Source organism: Apaloderma vittatum, unplaced genomic scaffold, assembly GCF_000703405.1.
Source record: "Apaloderma vittatum isolate BGI_N311 unplaced genomic scaffold, ASM70340v1 scaffold9317, whole genome shotgun sequence".
Classification (NCBI taxonomy): domain Eukaryota; kingdom Metazoa; phylum Chordata; class Aves; order Trogoniformes; family Trogonidae; genus Apaloderma; species Apaloderma vittatum.
In genome coordinates this window covers 51955-71823 of record NW_009725689.1, presented here as the reverse complement: position 1 = coordinate 71823, position 19869 = coordinate 51955, and the positions used below count along the sequence as shown (strand labels likewise).

General features: G+C 41.2%; 1 long non-coding RNA gene across 1 annotated transcript; it reads right to left on the bottom strand.

The window, feature by feature from the left end:
* Window positions 1-7229: 7229 nt before the first annotated feature.
* On the bottom strand, window positions 7230-19383 carry LOC104276610. The gene is made up of 3 exons (XR_717840.1): window positions 19311-19383; window positions 9319-9418; window positions 7230-7278 (listed from the first exon to the last, which is right to left on the bottom strand). It is a non-coding gene; the product is annotated as an uncharacterized LOC104276610 (long non-coding RNA).
* Window positions 19384-19869: the final 486 nt, after the last annotated feature.

Below are 19869 nucleotides of genomic sequence, written 5' to 3'. Positions count from 1 at the left end.
CCCCTCAACTGAACTCCTGCACCCACAGCAAAATATATTTCCTGGTGCATTACACTGATTTGAAAGTAAACACCGATGTTCAGATGTCTAGATTCTTCTGCAGGATGCGAATACTCAAACAAAATAGGGTCACGTTAGGCTGATACAAAAAAAATAAATACAAACCAACTTGTAGCTTCACTTATTTGCAAACCCAGCAACTTCTCCAATTTATCCTCAGGTTTATTTTTAAGAAACAGCTACAGAAGACAGGAAGTCTGGGACTATTAATTTCAAAGTTATAATGATGCTGTTTAAAAGGATCTAGAGAAATACATAGTGTAATAGTATAACATCTTGGCATACTGATCCAGACATTCAAAAAGCAAGGGAAGAATTTTTTAACAACTCTTTAAAAAATGAAAGGTGTTGAGGCCACATAGCTACAAAGTATTTAAACGACAAAAACAACTCACAGACCCTAGAACTATTCCCATTTCTCTGCAAGCTGTAATTGGTCAGACACCAGAAACCCGTGTATAGCACATAAACAGTTAATAATACCTTAACAGATGTTGCTTAATCAATTGTTAGTCTGCTTATTAGATCTACTCACCAGGCTGCTCAATACTATGACTTAATCATTTAAAAACCTTTACAGCTGTCCTTAAGACATTACAGACATGAGTAGTCTGTAGATTGCTATAATAACACTTGTAAACTACAATTTTATTAAGTCATATTATATAGACTAACCTACCGATTGGAACCATTGCTATATAGATGAAAGCAGAATTCTTGCATTATATCAAAAAAACCCATACTTTAAAACTAAATTTGCTTCTGCTCAAACTTGCCAATGAAACTTCCTTCAGCCTCAAATTTGATACATATGTTCCAAGGCCCACAAAAAAACTCTTAACGAAAACTAAACAATTTCAGGCAAGTCAGTAATACGGGTAGCCAAAAGGATTGGTTTTATTTCTACTGTTTACACAGCAAATTTGAGATTGAGCTTTTATTTTAGACCTTAATATTTCAAAAATCTGTTTGATTTATGAGAGATACCAAAGTCTTTCTTAGAACACTGCTCTACTCCGGAGAAATGATCCAGTATACACAATATTGTAAAACTACATTCCTCTGCTCTCACAAAAATTGATCACAACTCCCAGTTAAAAATTAGGTTTTCTCTATCTTACAAAATCTGTAATACTGGCAAACTACAATCCACCATACCTACGAAACTCACTTGCTTTCTAAAACTACATTTAACTAGAATTTAATAAACAAGTTTGTAGATTATGTGCAGTATAGGGATAGTGATAGGAACCAGACAGAATTCTGAATACCTACAAACTGGCAAACCTACTGATTAAAGTAATGGTATTTTTTACAGAACTACAATGGAGAAGCAAACTTCAATTCCACTGCTAAGTTTGCTCAGAAATATAAACGTGAGCTAACCAATACCTTACATTCTACAGATTCCACCTACAGAATTTTTCACTCACAGCCCACTCAGGCCTTTGCAGGACAGTGGTTTTGTTGCACTAATCTCTCCCAGTTACTTCTCAGTCATCTGAGTTTTTAATCCAGTTGCATGAAAAGCAGCACACATTCGTGTTTCTCCCAAAGGTGAATTCCTGCCCCCTGTTAATTATTACCAGTATAGACTGAGGAGCTGTCACTATCAGGGTGTGGTGGGACAAATCAAGCTTTTCCGTATCCACGGGACTTGGAGCATTCACGTAGCACACACACAGCAAAACTGCTGCTTTCTGGGAGCAGACTTATTATATATGCATAGCACAATCTGACCTTCCACACAGCTACCCTACACAGAGTTCTGTCCAGAAGCATCAAATTGTATGCACCCACTTTGTGTACACATGTCTATTTTAACCAGAAAAGATCCAAAACATGTCAGCCCTGGTCCAAGAATATTACATGACAAAGTTAAGCAGTTCAGAAAGAAATTTTTGCAATTTTTTTCAATTTTTTTCAAATTCTCCTTCATCCAAACTCACAAGCTAGTATATTATCTGTTTTAAAATAAATATGTGATGTAAGGGATCCAAAAGAATTGTTTGGGTACCATTGCAGACTTAGTACCTGCTAAAGTTCTGCAAGAAATTCATCACAAGTTGGTGTTCACCAGCTGGAAGCATTATTTGACTTCATACTAGCCCAGCAAGCTTTTATTTCTTTCACCTTACTGATGAAGGCCACACAATATTTCTGCACCTTTGCTGCAGCCTCCACAAGCTGCTAAAGACATCACAGAGCATTTTCTCAGTATTTGAGGTCCGAGAGGCAAGAATAATTGGGCACTTAAAACTTGGTTTGTGTAATAGCACAGCTCTGTTTCAGATTTGATCAGTTCCCAGATGAATCCAGAAAGAACTGGAGAAGGTAGAGACCAAAGTCTTACTTGCAGCTTTTGGACACATTTCAACTTGACATTTTTGTGAAGATCTTATCTGTCTTCTGAGACCTACTAACTGCTCCTCTCCCTGCCAGCAGACAGCAGGTGGATTGGTGCCAGCTGCACCTGACTTCTCACCACCAGTGGACAAAGCTTCCAGGTCTCCATGTACAAACGGTTCCTCCTCCGCTTGGTTTTGCCCGAGGAGAACATTCACCCTTTACTGCTCAAATTACTGACTCAGACTAATGGGCTTATTACTGATTCAAATTGCTCAGTCTATTGGCTGCTCAACCAGGCCGTTAACATTTTCTAGAGGTGAGACTCTTGGAAATCATCAGGAAGTGAGCCACAGAATGGGCCAACTTGACCACAATTGCAGTGGAGAATTTCCCTGTAACAAAGCCTCCCTTTAAGCCCATTTCTCACAGTTAAATCCACAAAGAGGAACCAAACTCTAGATGTTGAATTGACAGGCATTTTAAGTTGATCATCTTAAGTTTCTCAAATTGCTTCAGTGTTTTCTTGTAGGGTGTAAACTCACTGGGCAAAGCTTTTCACAGCTCTGTACAAGAGTCCTGTCTACATGCAAGACAGTAAGCATAAAACCAGCTCAACCCCAGCTTTGCCTTTCATGGGGCCCTCAGAGCTTACACTTCACCAGCATCACTGTATCTGCCCCAGGTTCAGGGAACGCAGATGCTATTGCCAGCTCTTGCAATAGAGAAACAAAGCAAGTCAAAACATGCCTGGAACTTTATGCGCTTCAAGAGACTTTATGAAAGGAAAAGGGAGTTCATATCACTCAAGGCTCTTCATGACTGACACTGGCAGTTCATCCAGCCCATATCTACCCTGTACTTGCATCACCTTTTAATCCCATACTACAGAACCAAGCTTCCTTTCCCATTTCCTTCATTCAGCTGATTTTAAAAGAGTATCAACATCTCTCTCCCAGTGTCAAGAAGAGCTAACAACCACTAACAAGACAGTACTCCCACATAGAATTTTTTTTCCTCTTCACTCATTTTCAGTTTCTCCACTTTTAATTCACTCAGGTTCCAGCTTTAAGAAGGAATATCAAGTGACCTTATGGAGATAAGCAATGACACAGCTGCTTTTTACATCCCTCTGTCTCCTGACTAGCCTACTTTTTAAAACACGCTTGATGACTGAGAAAGACACTACTCATGGCTGCAATATGCCAGATCTGTAGCTTTAAGCTACTAAAGCCCCAGAATTCCTCAGATAAAGAAAATAAAGTTTTGTTTTGTTTCGTGTTTGCTTGTTTTGTTTCAAACGTGTGGCACAATTTCCCTCTGGCTGGAAAGGAACATTCTGCATTCTTTAGACAGGGAAGAAATCCAGTCCATGTTGGCTCCAAGGATGCCTTTCACTGCTTCTTAAAACATTAACAACCTCCCACAGTGGGAGAGAGGGGGGAGATTCAGCCTTCTAGGGGACAGCGTGCATCTTCCAAGTCTCTCAGGCCTTTCAAACTAAGCAGCAACTGGAGTAAATTAGTACAAGAAGATTCTTAAGAGAAAGGATTGTACAGGAACAAGCTGGAATAAGGAACGGACAGCAACACAAATCTGCAGGTTCTGGATATCCTAATCCCACACAAGAATAACTGCATCCCCTCTGACAACGGTCCTGGAAACCTGTTCTTCACTTGCGGGATGAATTCAGCATAGAGAGCATGGCAGTAAATGTCTGAGCTGCAAGGTCCACACACAGAGCATGCCCTAGAGAATGTGGGTTTCCATTCCACCTCATATAAACATGCCTCCACCTCCCCAGGCCCAGGTCTGCTCTGTCTTCCAGCAACAGAACACTTCTGACACAGAACAAATCAATACATCCTACTTTAAAGTTTTAAGTTTGGTGTCAATTTAATTTGATTTAAACTACCTTACAGGACAAATTGTTTGAGTAACTAGCATTGCATCATATAGTAATAGCATCAATGTAAATATGGGCAACCAGAGCATGGGATTTAAAAATAAAAAGGACTTCTTTCCAGCACTCTTGCCTGTTCTCTGCAGAGAGCTTCACAGAGCTGCTTCTAGAACTACATGCCAAGCCACGTGACCATAAAGCCATTTCATTTTCTTTTCATCAGTAGTGAGAGAGCCTGTGAGTGGAATCACATTACATATTCTGGTGCCTCCATCATACCTGTAGACCCCTAGAAATCAGACATCAAAATCTAGAAATCTAGAATCAAACAGAAGGGAAAAGAGGTCAAAACATCTGGAGAAAGACAGTTATTACCAATAACTAGCCTTTTTCTCCTTCCAGCACTAATTTGCTTCTTCTAAAGGAGAGCTAATACACTAGTAAACGCTTCATTTATTACCCAACAGCTTAAGCCTACCCCCATCTGCAGTGTTTCTAAGGCAGAACAGCCTCCACCCAAAAAAATATTTTGCCCTGAAGACTTGAGAGGCACTAGCATCACACAAAGTTTATTAGCTCCATATTTTACATTCCTGTATGAATGGGACAAAGGAGATCACTTTTGAGAGTTTAAACTAGTCCTTTTCCTCCTGAGAGCACATATTCTGTGCCAGATAATGCTCTTTAACTCAGAGAGATGGAGAGAGAAGTCTGCTGTGCAGTGGGTAAAGTCTAAAAGCTCCCAAGTCAGATAGCAGTTGTCCAACGTGATGTCCAAGATGTCCTTCTACAACAGAAAGGTTATCACTGACCCAGTTCCTCCTGGACCCCTCTTCATCCTGCCCTTTTTGTCTTCTTGTACAGGGCAATCGTTGCAGAAAGAGTCTGAACACTTGGCTAGAATGGATGGTTATATGCACACTTGCTAGCCACCAGTCTTCAGAAAAGCCAGAACTCCAGTGATCAGCTTGCTTCAAGGAAGCCAGGCTGTTCTTGGTTCTGACTTCCTTACAACCTGATAGAGGAGTTTATAATCAAGGTAATTTAAGTCAAGAAAAAACACTGATAAGAGTCAAATTAATTTTTAGATAAGGCATTCATCAGTAGCCAAAAAAGTAATGCTAACTCCATCAAATTTTAAACCAAATCATTTCATCTTCTAAAAGCCATCCGGATTTTAAAAGACCTATTAAATAAATTGCTCACAAGTATTTTTCTAACATGAAGGAGAAAGGCCAAAGTGACTTGTGTGGGGGCTTCCAACAGATATGAACAGATTTGGAACGGGAGGAGACAGTTTACATGATTGTTTGCAACATGCTGGCCCAAGGGGAAACATTTTCCCTGTCTTGACAGCTACTGCCTAGAATGCTCCTGCAGCCACATGACCAAGCGTACCATTCTTGAAACAGGATGCCACAGGCAGCACCAAGGAGAAAACAATTCCTATTACAAATTTTAGATTAATTCATTCCATTTATTCTTTTTTTGGTATGTTCCAAACTCTGAGTTAAAGGCAGTGAAACGGAAAACACAAGTTCAGATATTTTCCCCTTTTGCTCCTGTTTCTTATGAAATTCAGTGTCAGCTGCTTCCAATTCTAGAAGAGACTAGGACTATCCAGGTAGGAAGACTACAAACAAGCCACTCAAAAATAATGCAGATTTCAAGAGCTATTCAATTTGCTTGTACTTCAGGCTAGACTAAGCAATGATTGCATTAACAGAATGATAACAATGTGTTTAGGTGCCAATTATACATTAACATGTAATTGCAGGTTTAGAGACATATCCTTATCTAAAATAAGAAGCAGGCTTCAACATTCAGTCTTAACGTTAAGTAGTTTTGCACCTTTCTTCTCCCTACCTTTTACTAAGTTACTATACAGAACCAATAGACTGGAGAGGAGATATGTTCAAAATGCATCACTGCTTTTAAGCATAGCAATCTATAATTCCTGCTAAGTGTTTTCAGGGCTGGATTGAAAGGAAGGTGTTCTTCAAATTAAAGTGTTGCCATCAAGGTAGGCATTTTCCTGCATTTTGAAATGTCAGGAGTAATTGATTCAGAGAGTTAGCAGTAAAAATCTTGCTTCAGATGACAAAACAGGAACTTCTCCCAGGGAACAGCATTTGTCCTCACCAGCAGGAGTGAGGATGCATTCAGCACTCTCTTCCTGTAGTAAGGAGACAAACTCAAAAGTAGACTCTAAATGGGGGGGGGGTAGAGGGGAGAAGTGTTGAAAATCAGGGTGTGGAGAAGGCCTGAAGACAAACTTGACTATTCCTCGATGTATACTTCAGTGGTCACCCCTCCCAGGATTATTTCAATGAATGCAAGTCAGAGAACACAGAGCAGGATTACAAATGCACACAGGAGAACAGTGACACATCTGGTTACCTTGCTCAGGAAAGGCAAGGAGTGTAAAGGAGGAGGATCAATGAACAAAAAGTAAGGTTTCCAAGCACAGCTATGGTCTGTCCCAGCACTTCTCCTGCTGTCCAGAGGGATTTATGCTCCATTAAGAAAACCACCTTTCAATGCATATAAAGCCACAATCATGACACTGGCACTCCTGATTCCCAGTGTACCAGTCATACCAATAGCCTTCCCAATCTCTAGGGGTTTTACTGAGGAATGCCCAGTAGTTAACTGCACAGTGAACAAGCAGAGGTTATTCTGTCCTCCTTTGGGAAGCTCTGCTTTCATGTACTACATCTCAGCTGACGAGCACAGAGCAGAGCACACAGTTTTCTACTCCACTGAGTGGTGAAGAAAGTGCTGAAGGGGAAAGGTCTAAAGGCACATAAGCCTCCTGCACATCGAGCTGGTTAGGAACCCAGGTTCTGAGTTATCTCAAGGGACTTGGCTGGGCAGCTGCTATTACGAAACAAGTTGCTTAAGCACAGGACTCCACTCACCTTTCCTTCCTGAATTACCCTGGCTTGATGGTTTATCTGTTACAGAACCTAAAGGGGAGGAAAAAGACAGACATCTAGTTAGATGCTGCATGATCACACAGAACATGTAATGTCACACTAGTACAGCCAATATTGCAATCCACAAAGTGTCTGGTTTACTTGCCAATAGCTCAGCTTAGGATTCAGAGAGCCTGTGGCTTCAACCAACTGGGATAGTACACAGAAGTTTTATGCTTTGAGATGTTAAATCAGAATGAGGGTAAACAAGATATCTTTAGTAGCAGGATCCAGCAATTTGAAAGAGCCCAGAACAGCGTGCTAGTAAGAAACCTGTGCTAGTAAATCCCAGGGCAAGAATAAAAGATCAGTAAGAGTCACTTTTTGTTTGCAAATATAGGAAGACCAAATCAAAAACAGGTGGGGAGAGTGTGCAGGGAATGCAAGGGCAGTATTCTAAAGGAAAGGAATTAAGTGAGACAATTTGCAGAAAATGGATTTCAACCAACCCCTGAATATCCCCAGCTGTTTGAAAAGGGACACTGAATAAGATTCAGCACGTGCTTGAATAGAATACATCTTGGGTTTTTTTAACATAACTTAGATCTTCACATAATATATATGATTCTACACTTGTTTCTGCAGTTTGCTTTAGTGTTTCATCATATAGTTTTCCACTAAAACTCGAACTGATAATAAAAGCTTTTTGAACAAATCCATTACTGAAATGTATAAAAAATATATATAGATTTATTCCCAGGAAACCGATTTCTCTGTGCACCATTACTAAACAGTTCCAGTGATTACTGATCCTTCAGGAAACATGGATCAAAAGTCAGCTCCAAAGGAGGCAGCTCTGACAGGTCCAAGAGATTGGTCAAGACAAACTCTAAAGACTTTAAACTCTATTGCCTAGGCACTTTCACCTGCAGATCACTTCATCACAGATCTACTGCTGAATTATAAGTAGGAAGCACATACATGGTGATAGTCATCATAGGCCTAACATCTGTGTGTCCCACCATACGCCATGACTCTACTTTCATGGTAATGCAATTTTATACAGCTCAGGACTAAATGAATAGATCAGCAAAAATGCTAAAACATGCCCTACCAAAACCATATACTGCAAATGGTGGTAAAAAGTAATATTCTAAACCAAGTTACCATAGCATTTCACCTTACGCTAGAACAGGATATTAATCTTATTTTCTTTCCATGTACCTGTGAAACACCAAGCATTCCCTCAAGCTACATTGACTCACTGGTTCCCAGACAGTTCTCCCACTCAGCTCAAACCATCATGCAAGTCACTGCTTGCTTATTACCACAAAACACCCTACAGCCCAAAGGACATTAAATAAGGTGAGAAGGATTAAAAAACACACAAAACCCAACCCAACAAAGACCCCTCGAACTTTTGTCTGCTGTCATGCTCCCATCTAAAGGGCAAACACTGCAAGATATGAGAAGAGAAATACATTAAACATGCATGGGGTGCAGATTCTCCCTCTTGTGAGCTGTGGTGTAAGCCCAGTGCTGTCCAGTCCCATGACACAAACATGGGAATCCTGGAGCTGAGCAACATGATCAATGTCCCCAAATCTATAATAACACCAGAACCCCAGCTCTCAGGGGCTAGCAGTTTCTCACAGAAGGACCTTATCAAACTGAAGTCATTCTGAAGGCAAAATCACTCCATGGCCCACTAAATAAAGCCTGACAATCACTTCTTTAAAATACAGCCCATGGAAAAAAGTTGTCCCATCCATTACAGAAATCTCTAGTTTTGGTGTACACAGCCACACAGTGACTCTTGCCTTGGCTACCACAGGCTGTCTCCTTAGTGTTTTTTCTCAGTGAGCCTTGCAGGAGTGCCTGTGCCCTAACTGCAGGGTGGACATGCCACAGTCCAAGCTCCCTTGCAGCTTCCAAATGCCCTCAAGCACACAGGAAGATTACAACTGCACTGTTAAAATGGGTAAACTCGTCCAGTCACCTGAAAATATTAAGCACTCTCAACAGGACACACTCTCCTCAGACCCCTTTTGGTTATTAAATTAGTATTTGTTGAAGACACTCCCACAGTACCTGAACATACAGGAGTTTTGTTCTGTACAGAAGAGCCGCTAATAGGCTTGCCATCAGGTGTCACACACCAGCAGTATCCAGTGTAGGTATGGCACTGCACCTGTTTAATAAAACAAAGAGCAGGCATTTCATTTCTTACTCTGTCACCCACCATTTTTATTATAATCCAGCATCTTAGTGGAAGTCCCAACACAAGTGCATCAGAAACGCATGCTTCAGAGTGAAGAGGTCATACAGAAGAGTACCTTTGATGCTGTTATCTTTTCTTTCTCTCCTCACCTCCCTCCCCAAAGAAAGGTTATTTTTCCAACTCCTTTAGCTGCAATTCAGGAGGCAAAAGAAGTTATAAGTAGTCAACTGAGAACACTCAAGTCTGAGGATGCAGCAATTGTATCTCAGCTTATTCCACCCTCTGCTAAACCCTGTTTACTATTTACCATTAAATAGGTGTCCCACTGCATCCCAGCTGGGATGTGGAAAGGCCATCCTGGCCCAGTTCCACTGCTGCTGCTTGCAAACAGCATTTGTGGACATTTCAAGAGCATTTTGTTCAGTAAACATGGCTGGAAAAAATGCAACACTGACTTGTTAGATTAGCAAACCTTCTCTGGATAAATCTAAGCTCTCTCTTGTTACTATGTCAACCTAGCAGGTAGGAGCAAGATCCAACATGCTTGCCATTCATGTACTGACAAGGACTTAAAAGCATTTGATGAAGGCTCTAATGAGCCAAAGAATACACAGCATAAGATCCATCTTGCTTAACTTCTGAACTGAACATCTAAAGTTGCCCAGTTCCTTCCTTTACCACAGAAGGAAAACAGAATGACTACCTCAGATGTGGACCTTTAAAATGATAATAGCTAAGCCCCAACCAAGCAGACTGGTCTTAGAAACATCTACGCATGCAGATATTAGTTCATTGGCACTATATTTTCATCCAGCTTGACAAATCTAATTACAGCCTTTGCCTCAGCTTTCACGGAGTGGTCAGCATTTGGATGAAATTTGGGATGCCTTTGACTTCCCTTGAGACAAAAGTAAATGAACATCATACAGGCATCTGTGTAAATACTAACAGGTTTCAAAATCTTTTCTAGCAAACACGCTTGCAGTTGTGGCTGAGTGTGCACATCAGTACTTGCAGCACCTGGAAATGGTACAGAAATGCCTATGTTACTATAAGCTAGAGAAGGCGCCTTCAATACATTTCTGGGAAAAAAAAGCCATGAAATGAGATCACTTCAGAAACTGCCTTTTTATTTCACTTGTAAATTGAGTTCTGTCCATTCTCTCTTTTTTCAAAGAAGTTCACTGAAGCCGATTTCCCCTTCCAGCCCTCTCCACACAGAAGAGTGATGGGGTGTTTGTGCCATTCCCTTCATTAGGGATCCTTCAGAACTGAACTTCATTCCCCTTTGCTGACAGCTGGCTTCGATTCCCTAAGGTAGAGAGTTTGTTCAGAGACTTAGCGACAGTCTTTTTAAAAGGCTCCGACTATCACATAAAACATGATCTAAGAGCAATTATAACACAGTACCACGTGTTTATCTTGGGGTTTACTAAAGCACAAATCAATCATTTTGCCTCAAGCAAATGCACTTTTAGCAGCCAAAATCAACAATAATCTCATGAACCAATGTTACTAAAGTCACTGTCTCTGCTATCTGCACACTTTCATTTTTATTCCCTCAATGTATCACAAAATTGATTGCAATTTACTCAATGGTGCAATTTACTCAAAAGCACTATGAACATAATTAGCAATAATCAAGTTGCAAAATATTTCTTTCGCTCAATCTAATCAATCGTGCATTGGGTTTCAGTGTTTAGTGTTTATCTTTGCTGATCACACACACATTATTGCATTCCCAACAGCACAAGAAGCGGTCTTTACATCTGAGCATTAACTGTAAAAATCTCACCCAGAGACAAAGCCAAGTTCCAGGTTAGGATTTTGAATTTGTAGGGCAGGATGTTACACAACAGGAAAAAACCCAACCAAAACATCAACATCTAAAGAAATTCAAATGTTAGTGACCTGATAGTCCTTCAGCGAAGCCTTCAGAAAATAACAAAGTACATGGCAAAGGAGTCCAGAAAGTGTTCTTGACATAAATTTAGGATAGATGCATTAACTAAGAACATGTTATGCATCTCACCTCAGTGAAGAGCTACCGATAACATACATTCATTTATGCAAGCCAAGCACATGACATCCACAAAAGCGAAGTAATTTTGTAAATAACTCGGCTAAGGAATGCTGGTCTTCCTCAGACTGGTATCCCATGACCCTTTCTTCCCCTGCCACCATTTCACAACAACCACATGTTCTAGTGCAGCACCAAAGGACTTCCCTGCTATGAGTAATGGCAACAATTACATCTCAGATCATATCGTAAAAGGCCACACAACTATCTGTGAAGAACGGGCACTTCAGAAACCTCAAAAATCACTGCAGTTGGCTTCCCTGAACATCTTGATTTTGAGAGATGCTACCTTTCACCATGACACCTGACCAGGTCTCAGCATATTTAGGTGTCATAACAGTGGCCTACAGCCTAGAGTTTGCAGCTTAAGGGCTAGGAAAAAAAATCTGACATACTTTTGGTCAGTTACATAGCATGGGTACAGCATTGAAAAAAGTGTTAAGGCAACAGCTGATCTGCTACCATTTCTAAAGACTAGGTGTACACACAAACTCTGTAAAGCGTCAAATATTTCCAAGCATCTATAGTAAGGAATGTTGAAAATCTGGGGTGTTACTTTAATTTTTCCAATCATCTTAGGGTCAAGTCTTTGTTTTTAAATCCTGTTTACCAGAAATTCAACCTCGTTCTAATCCTACTTCCATAATGGCAAAAGTTTTAAACTGTTAGAAGAGTAACTGTGTAAAAGTGACTGTTTACTCCACAGATTGAATCGTCAATTATTGAATTAATCTGGGTTCTGCCAAAACACTTATTAAAAAAAGTGCATTTGACTTCTGGCTTCCTGTCTTCTAAAAGCTAAGCATTGTGTCAGAGAAAATACATTATCAATTTTATATACAAAATAAAACTTGATTGCTGTGGCTACCAAACACTCATTACTTCTCAAAAGGCACATGACAGATTGAGTTTGAAATCTCAAATTAACATACACCTGTCCAACAGCTGAACATTTTAAGCTACATAACAAGGAATCAGAGAAATAAAACCTGCAAATCATTAGAGGTCCTTCAACAAATTCCTCATTAATATCTCAAAAAAAAAAATATCCAAGTGCTGTTTAAAGTCCCACAAGCACCTAAATCCCTGACCATGCAGCAAGAGGATGTTGTTGGTATTTTTCAGGGGCAAGAGATATGCCATCTCAACTGTGCCTCAACTGAAGGATGAAAAGCAGGAGGGACAAATCCAACAAGAACCGCCCTGCCACCACTGCCAAAATGAGAGTGGAGCAGCAGCTCCCCTATTCCCCTCCCCCTTCTAAGATGTGTGAAATCAAACAGCAGCTCACATACTAGCCACTGGGCAAATGAATAAACACCTGCTCTCATTAAGTTCACTACAATATGAGAACATTAAAAGTGTAGTCACTGGCAGATGACTCTGTCTCTTCATTTCCTGCAGGGGGAAAAAGAAGCCACTGTTTGGGTTTCTTCAGTATCTTACTGACAGTGACAGAATCGGATTCTCAAGCAGCCCAAAGCTTCTCAACAAGCAATCAGCAGCATCCCTTTTCAGCCATTTGACAAGGGAGGATCAAGAGGTTATTTCCAAAAGATAAAGTGAAAATGGGAGAGAGATTGCATGCACAGGTATGAGGGGACAACAGGGGCAAAGCAGTAATTCTGTGATGGCTGAACAAGTCTCTACAGAATGGCAGAGAGAAGTCATTTACCATAAGGGACTTGAGAGTGCTTTGGACAACACTGGGCTGAGCACGGGAACAGCAACACTCAGACTGGCCTTTCATTGCTGTCAAGATGAAGAGTTTGGTAACCAATTCCTGTCCCATCACGGATCAGACATTCCCTGGAACCACCCATAACAGAGAGCAGAGAGAAGGGAAAGAAAAACATTCCTTCTGCACTCAAAGCAATAATTCTATGACAGGAGAAAAAAAAAATCCAGTTTTCAAATGGCACTGCTAAGGGTGGGGGGGAAGGCAGCAGAGTACTGCTCACACTCACAGCGGGAGGCAAGGCTTCCAAACCCTGGCTGCACCGTGGTGCCCATTGCAAACACTGTAAAAACAACTAAATAAATTGTTCCAAGCCCATAGGTCATCTGGGCTGACCTGAGAGCAGAAGCCGCAGTGTCATGTAGCGATTCTTTTATCAAGCCTTTCCTTTTTTTAAGCTCTTGAGGCTCAGATAGAAAGTCCTCTGAATTAGCCTTGTGGCTATTTATCCTAACTCTAAGTGGTTGCGTCTCTGTTCTGGTTTAACTGTCTTTCTGTATTGCTTAGACCCTGGATCTTGCCATGCTTCCTGCTGGATGAAGAGTCAGCTGACAATTGTCAAAAGCCTGCCTTACCCTTGCAGGCAATTTTAAGGAGCCATGAATCAGTCTGCACCTTAAGTCTAAGTTTCTTTGGGACTGCATCCCCTTAATAATTTTTGTCACTTTTTCTGCTCCCTGCTCACATTTAGTTCTTCCTAAATGATGCAGACAAACAATCCCACTGGGCCTTTATGCAGCAGCTACCTCCCTCAAGCTTATGCACCATTCAAGAAATGCTTGCTCCACAGGAATTTTACTATTTATATAACCAGGGAAAGAAGTGATTTGTGGCAAAAGAATCTCAGCCATGATTCAAGGGCATCCCCAACACACACTCTGGCACAGGTACCATTTTTAGCTCAGGAGAGGTATCCCAAGAGAGGCTCTCTGCTTCTGGCACAGAATGTGACCTTTTAAAGTTAGGAATGATCTTACATTGTCACTTTCCTTAAGGGTGTCCACTCCTGCTTTAAGAATCTTTTCCTTTGCTCTCCTGACTGGTGGTACTTTGAAAAAATGCCATGAATAGCCGAAGTTGCTATCTCCTTACTCACCCACAGGCTAACTTTATCTCAATATACAAACAAGAAACACAATGAGAGCTGCAGGAAGAAAGACAAATCTGCAGAGCAGTATTCAGAGAGCTCCAGCTCCAATCTTTTATAGTAGAGATGTCTTTTAATAAAGAAAAAAAAAAAAGCCAGAACTATCTGCTAATTAAAGCTGAGATTCTTTATAAAGAAAGAGTTTCTTTCATGTAGCAAGACAGACTGTGTTCTTTCCTTCTGAAAGGAGAGGTTAAGTCCTTGAGAGCTTAGTATTGCTAGAGTATAAGCACTGAATAATGGAATAATAGACAGCACCCAGGGAATGCGGGACATGTCTACACAGTGCCCCGCAGCACTGTGCTGCATTAAGAAATGAGTTTGTAATTCTGCCCAGCATCGTGCTACACCAGCCAATGCAGAGGAACAGACTTGGATCATGAAGTCACATTAAGGCTGAGAAGGTTCCTCACTTGTTTTAGAAAGGGGTCTGTCTGTGGGACTTAGGAGAAAGACATATTTTGTACATGCATTAGCACAGCACAGAACGAAACTATTGCTATGGACTGTTTTCCAAACAAGACTTGTAGTACCAGATGTGGGAATTCTCTGGCAGCTATCTGATAATAGAAATCTGCTCTGAGAAAGTCAGCCCACTCACTGATCCTCTCAGAAGACAACAGGTTTGACCGACGCATTGGCTTTAGGAATAATCTCGGTGCTGAATTGTAACTGCACCCTGCAGCTGCAGTTTTGAGAGCCCTCAACTCAAACTCTCCAAGGAGACTTGCTCTCAGCCACTTGTATGCAGACCTGCAAGGAAAAGAAACCACAGCTAGACAGTGGAAGGTGGTGGCAAATAGCACCACAAAAAGCCCCACAAGACTACACCCCCGGAGCAGGGTTAAACGTTATTCATGTTCATATTAATCTGTCTGAAACAGATCTCGTTTAAAACCTCAGCAACCTTTTCTAAAAAACTGCTTGAGGGAAAACTATGAAGAATGCAAGTCTCTCTCAGCCCATGGCAACAAGCCCAATGGCACTAGGCAGCAAGAGAAAGTGAGCAGATTACCCAATAGAGCCTGTTGTTTATGAAGAACAGATCACAGCAGGTTAAGTGCAGCATGGAAAGGGAATGGCATTTATGCAAAATGCAGCGTAAGAGCAAATAGGAGAGCACAAGTCTTGGGAACAGAAGCTGGTTTCAGTCATGTCCAATTTTGCACAACAGTACGTGACCTCAGCTTTATACAATTAATCAAATTACTTATATGAAATAAACATTCTTCTGCTGTGAACAACTTAAATTTTATCTGTGTCCCGACATTGCTGTGGACTAAGTGCAGAGAGCTTTTGTTATAGGAAGTAATATTCCCCAACCAGACTGAAATATGAAGAAATATCAATTCCAGAGCAATTAATTGGGTATGCTCCCATCTACAGTCACTCCATCACACCTGCAGTGCCATCACCTCTTCCATGCTGCAAACCCACACCACATTTTTAGATACGTAAGCAGTGCTGAAAAGGGATTTGATAAGATCTCTGCAATACACAAACTCCCAGAATAAGGGAAGCAGCACACATGGTACATAGAAACAGTTATGAAAACCAGTGAATTAAAAAGTGCCTGCTCCTCTTCACACAGTACACGAAACCCACTATAATTAGTCATGCCTAGGAAAACTGGCCATTCAAGCAATAGAATCAGTGGCAACGCTTCCTTTTTGGTCTAGATTTTACACTCAGTGAAATACAGACAGATTATACAAATGTTCAAGACACACAGGACATCCTTCTAATGCAGAGTTTAAATGCAAACCAAAGCGAGGTCTTTGCCTTCAGGCCTCAAGCCGCTTTCAGAGGAACAGACTCACTTAGTGCTGCTTCAGTGTTTACCCACAGCGACTGTAGTTAAGTTTCTAATCAGGAGGAGGATGATAAACCACAAAAGCAACAGTTCAGTCTGGTTAAGACCAAGCAGCAGGTTCTGTGAACATAGTTACCACTACCAGATGCAGCTCCCAAACCTCCACCCTTCATGTCTTTCAATCCTGCAAAACTTTCAAGAATTTCCAACAATTAATTAGACAAAACCCCAGACCTTTTGAAGCCTGATGGCAAGGATGATGATGTAGGCCTGAACATCTACCGTATACGCATCTACAAAAAAGAGACTCAGATCATGACCTGAAAGCAAGTCATCCACATCTTGAGTGAATGCTATAACAATTGAGACATTTGATATTCTAAATATATGCACATATCTTTGTTTCTCCTCTGATTTCTACCAAAAGTATTCCTCCAATAACAGTTACACAGAAGGGAAGAAGTTGCAGAAAAATTTCCCTAGCCAACTCTATGAATAGAGTAGACCCCAAACACACGCATCTGCTTAGATTCTTGTTTGGATGAGGATACAAGGCTGAAGATCAACTTTTGTTGAAAGATGCTGCTGTGTTCTGGACTTCCCAACTGAGATTTCGGAGTTTGGATGGAGCAGCTCTCTGGGTACTGCACCAGAATAAACTAGTAACAGTTCAGAGCTGACTTCAACAAGGCCTCAGGAATTCCAGGAGCCGACAAAGCTTCCCTACAGAGCAGAACCTGCAGGAGCCAATTCTCTGCACAAGAGATGCAGTATCCAAACCACCTCCACCGGATGAGATCTATTCATGAGTTGCTGAAAGCAAAAACTGTTTAGACTGTTCACCAAAATCCTAGTTTTTATATATCCTTTTCAGAAAACAAAACAAAACAAAACACAAAGTTTAATTAATTTGGATCAGAAGCTTAACAAAATATTTGTCTCAAATGCAGGTTGAAACCAGTTAGCTTCCTCCAACATTGTTCTTCACTTACATCTTATGCAGGGACAACGACCTGAAATGCTGCATTATAAATGATGAAGCTGGTTCCTGAAGTATGTGGAATGTGGGGTATTTTTATGATCCAAGGAACGATATGAATTTCAGTTAATTCCAGTCACAAAGGGATCAGAGGCTTCCTTCATCATGCCAGGTAAAACAAAAGTATTTTAGCTCTCACAGATAGGACTGAATGGAGGAAGAATGTGAAATATCACTTGGCTGCCAGCTGAAAACACACCAGTTTTGTAAGCAGTTTCATGCTGCCCCTCCACTAGCAACCCACACTGGCCAGGGAATGTGCAGAAAAGAGGCCCAGCAACTGCTCCGCAATCCCAACACCAGTACCAACCTTCCGAATAAACCTGTCTGAAGCAAAGCTTTGTCAACTGCATTCTCAGAACACCTTATCAGGAAAAAAATGTCACCTGCATCCCCCTCTTTACTCTCCAAGAGGCCAAGGAACAGGTGACAGAGACATTGGAAAGTCGGCTTTCCTTCCCCTTTTTTCTTGAACTATAAAGTTTAACACGGAACACTTAGTTGGCCCACTGCGCTAGGTTTTAAAAGAATTCCCTTCCAGTGCCAATATAACCTGAGCAGCTCTATGCAAAATCAAATTTCAGCAAAAGAAAGTGTAGCTGGACTGCAAGAAATGGAAGCCACCTTCTCTCTTACCCCACCTTCCCAAGACAATCCACACTGCACACAAATATGATGCTGCTCCAATGAGGTATACAAAGTTGGCAGGATGGATAAGGCTTTTCCCACTTCACCATTAAAAATAAAACAAAAACCAAAAAACCAAAAACACTCCCACACACCAGATAATGGGAGGGTAAGGCTGAGGAGGGGGGAATAAAAAGTTTTGGTGGGTTATCACAAAAAATAATCTTTCCTCTTCTCTTCCCCCAGGCATCACAAAGTGTTTGAACCAACCCCAAAGCTTTTTGTCTTTCTCATCTTTTTGAAGCCAATATTGATTGTATTTTGGATTTATTTATTTTTTACCTTCAAAAGACTTTGTAAACAACAACTAATAAATCCTAACATTTCTCTGAGGCACAAGATCTCTAGAGCAGTGCTAGATATAGGGAAGTGAAGGCAAGAAGAGTTGTGTGATTTACCTAAGTTAACAAACTAGAGGTCACCAGGGTTGCAGGATGGCTTTTGAGATGCATGCCAAACTGAGCAGACGGTCTATCTCTCCTACCCGTTAGGGAAGCGCATGAGTAATTTTTAACATCCAGTTCAGTTAGCACTGGGACACTACTCAGTATGCCAGTGGTAAGAGAATCAAGAATCATTCATCATTTCTACCCTGCCTCAGCAAACTACTCTTCCTCTCAAAATCTCCTTCACAAGGACTTTCTTTTTGCCATAACTACTTCAGCTTCTCTGGAATTCTGTAGCACCTCTCCCAATCCAGTTGCTTCTGAAGGATACTCAGCAACAAGGACTGACTGCTAGTTTTTCACTGATATTAAATGCCAATGAACCATAAGCCTCCTCTCCTACTCCTGCCGGAGACAGCTGCTTCCCAAGAGAAGCAGCATCATGAAAGAGTCTACAATCCCCATGACCGACCCAGTCTCATCATCTCCCTGCCAGATCCCCAAACCACAGCAGTGCATAGAACAGGAAAGAGAAGTCTGTCACTAGCAAGTACCTTGCAGAGGGAAGAGGCTCAACAGATCACTCTTTTTTGCTGGGATAAATGAAGCATAGGTAACAGCAGAAGCAGCTTAGTCCACCCTGTTCTGAGTGAGCCACAGCTCTCTGCAGCTCGTCTTCAAGGAAAAATTGATCTCCCCTGCAATTTATTCTTGTTTCTGTGCTATACTGGAGGTTGATGCCATTTGTTTCTGCTCTACACTGGAGATAGACACTGATATATATGTATGGGTCTTTTAAGGTAGAGTGACCAAATCCAAGCCTCCACTTAGTTAAACAAGTCCCCAGCTTTCAACACCTTCACCTGAGTAACTGAGTCAGACATGGTGCTGTCAACAATTGGCTCATGCATTAATGGTAAATCTCCTGCAGCCACTGAGAGCCTGGCTGAAGGAAGCCAATAGAAGTTTTACCTGCGTGAATGATCCATCCTCATTGCATTCTGGGATGAAGACTGCTTCCTGGGGCTTCTTTGCCTGTTCCAGTGCTTGAGCTCTCTCTAATCGACACTTGCTTTGGCCAGCATCTAACAAAGAGAAAAGCAAAACTCACTTGGATTGTAAACACCATTTGGCCTCTTCAAAACTACCAGATGCAACACACAGCTGTGGGGGGAAAAAAAACAACAAACAAACAAAAGGCATCAAGGACCATTACCTGCACATTAATGAGGCGGCTATGGAGTTAGCACCAAAGAATAGGAACCTTAGACAATCAAACTAAAAGACAGTTAATGAAGAGCTGCCTAATTTCCTAGGAAGTATTTTTTATGGTCATCCAAAGGCTCTGGAAGCTTCTTTTAACAACTGCCGGAGCATAACGTCCACATAGTTAAAGGCCTTCCCAGAGGACATTGTGTTTCAGACCCAGAAGTGAGCAATGAGGAAGAAGGGATGGTCCCAGCAAAGCTTCTCTAAGTAACTCTCCCAGTAAGATGCTAAAACAACCAGCCACCCATGTGAACTTCCACCT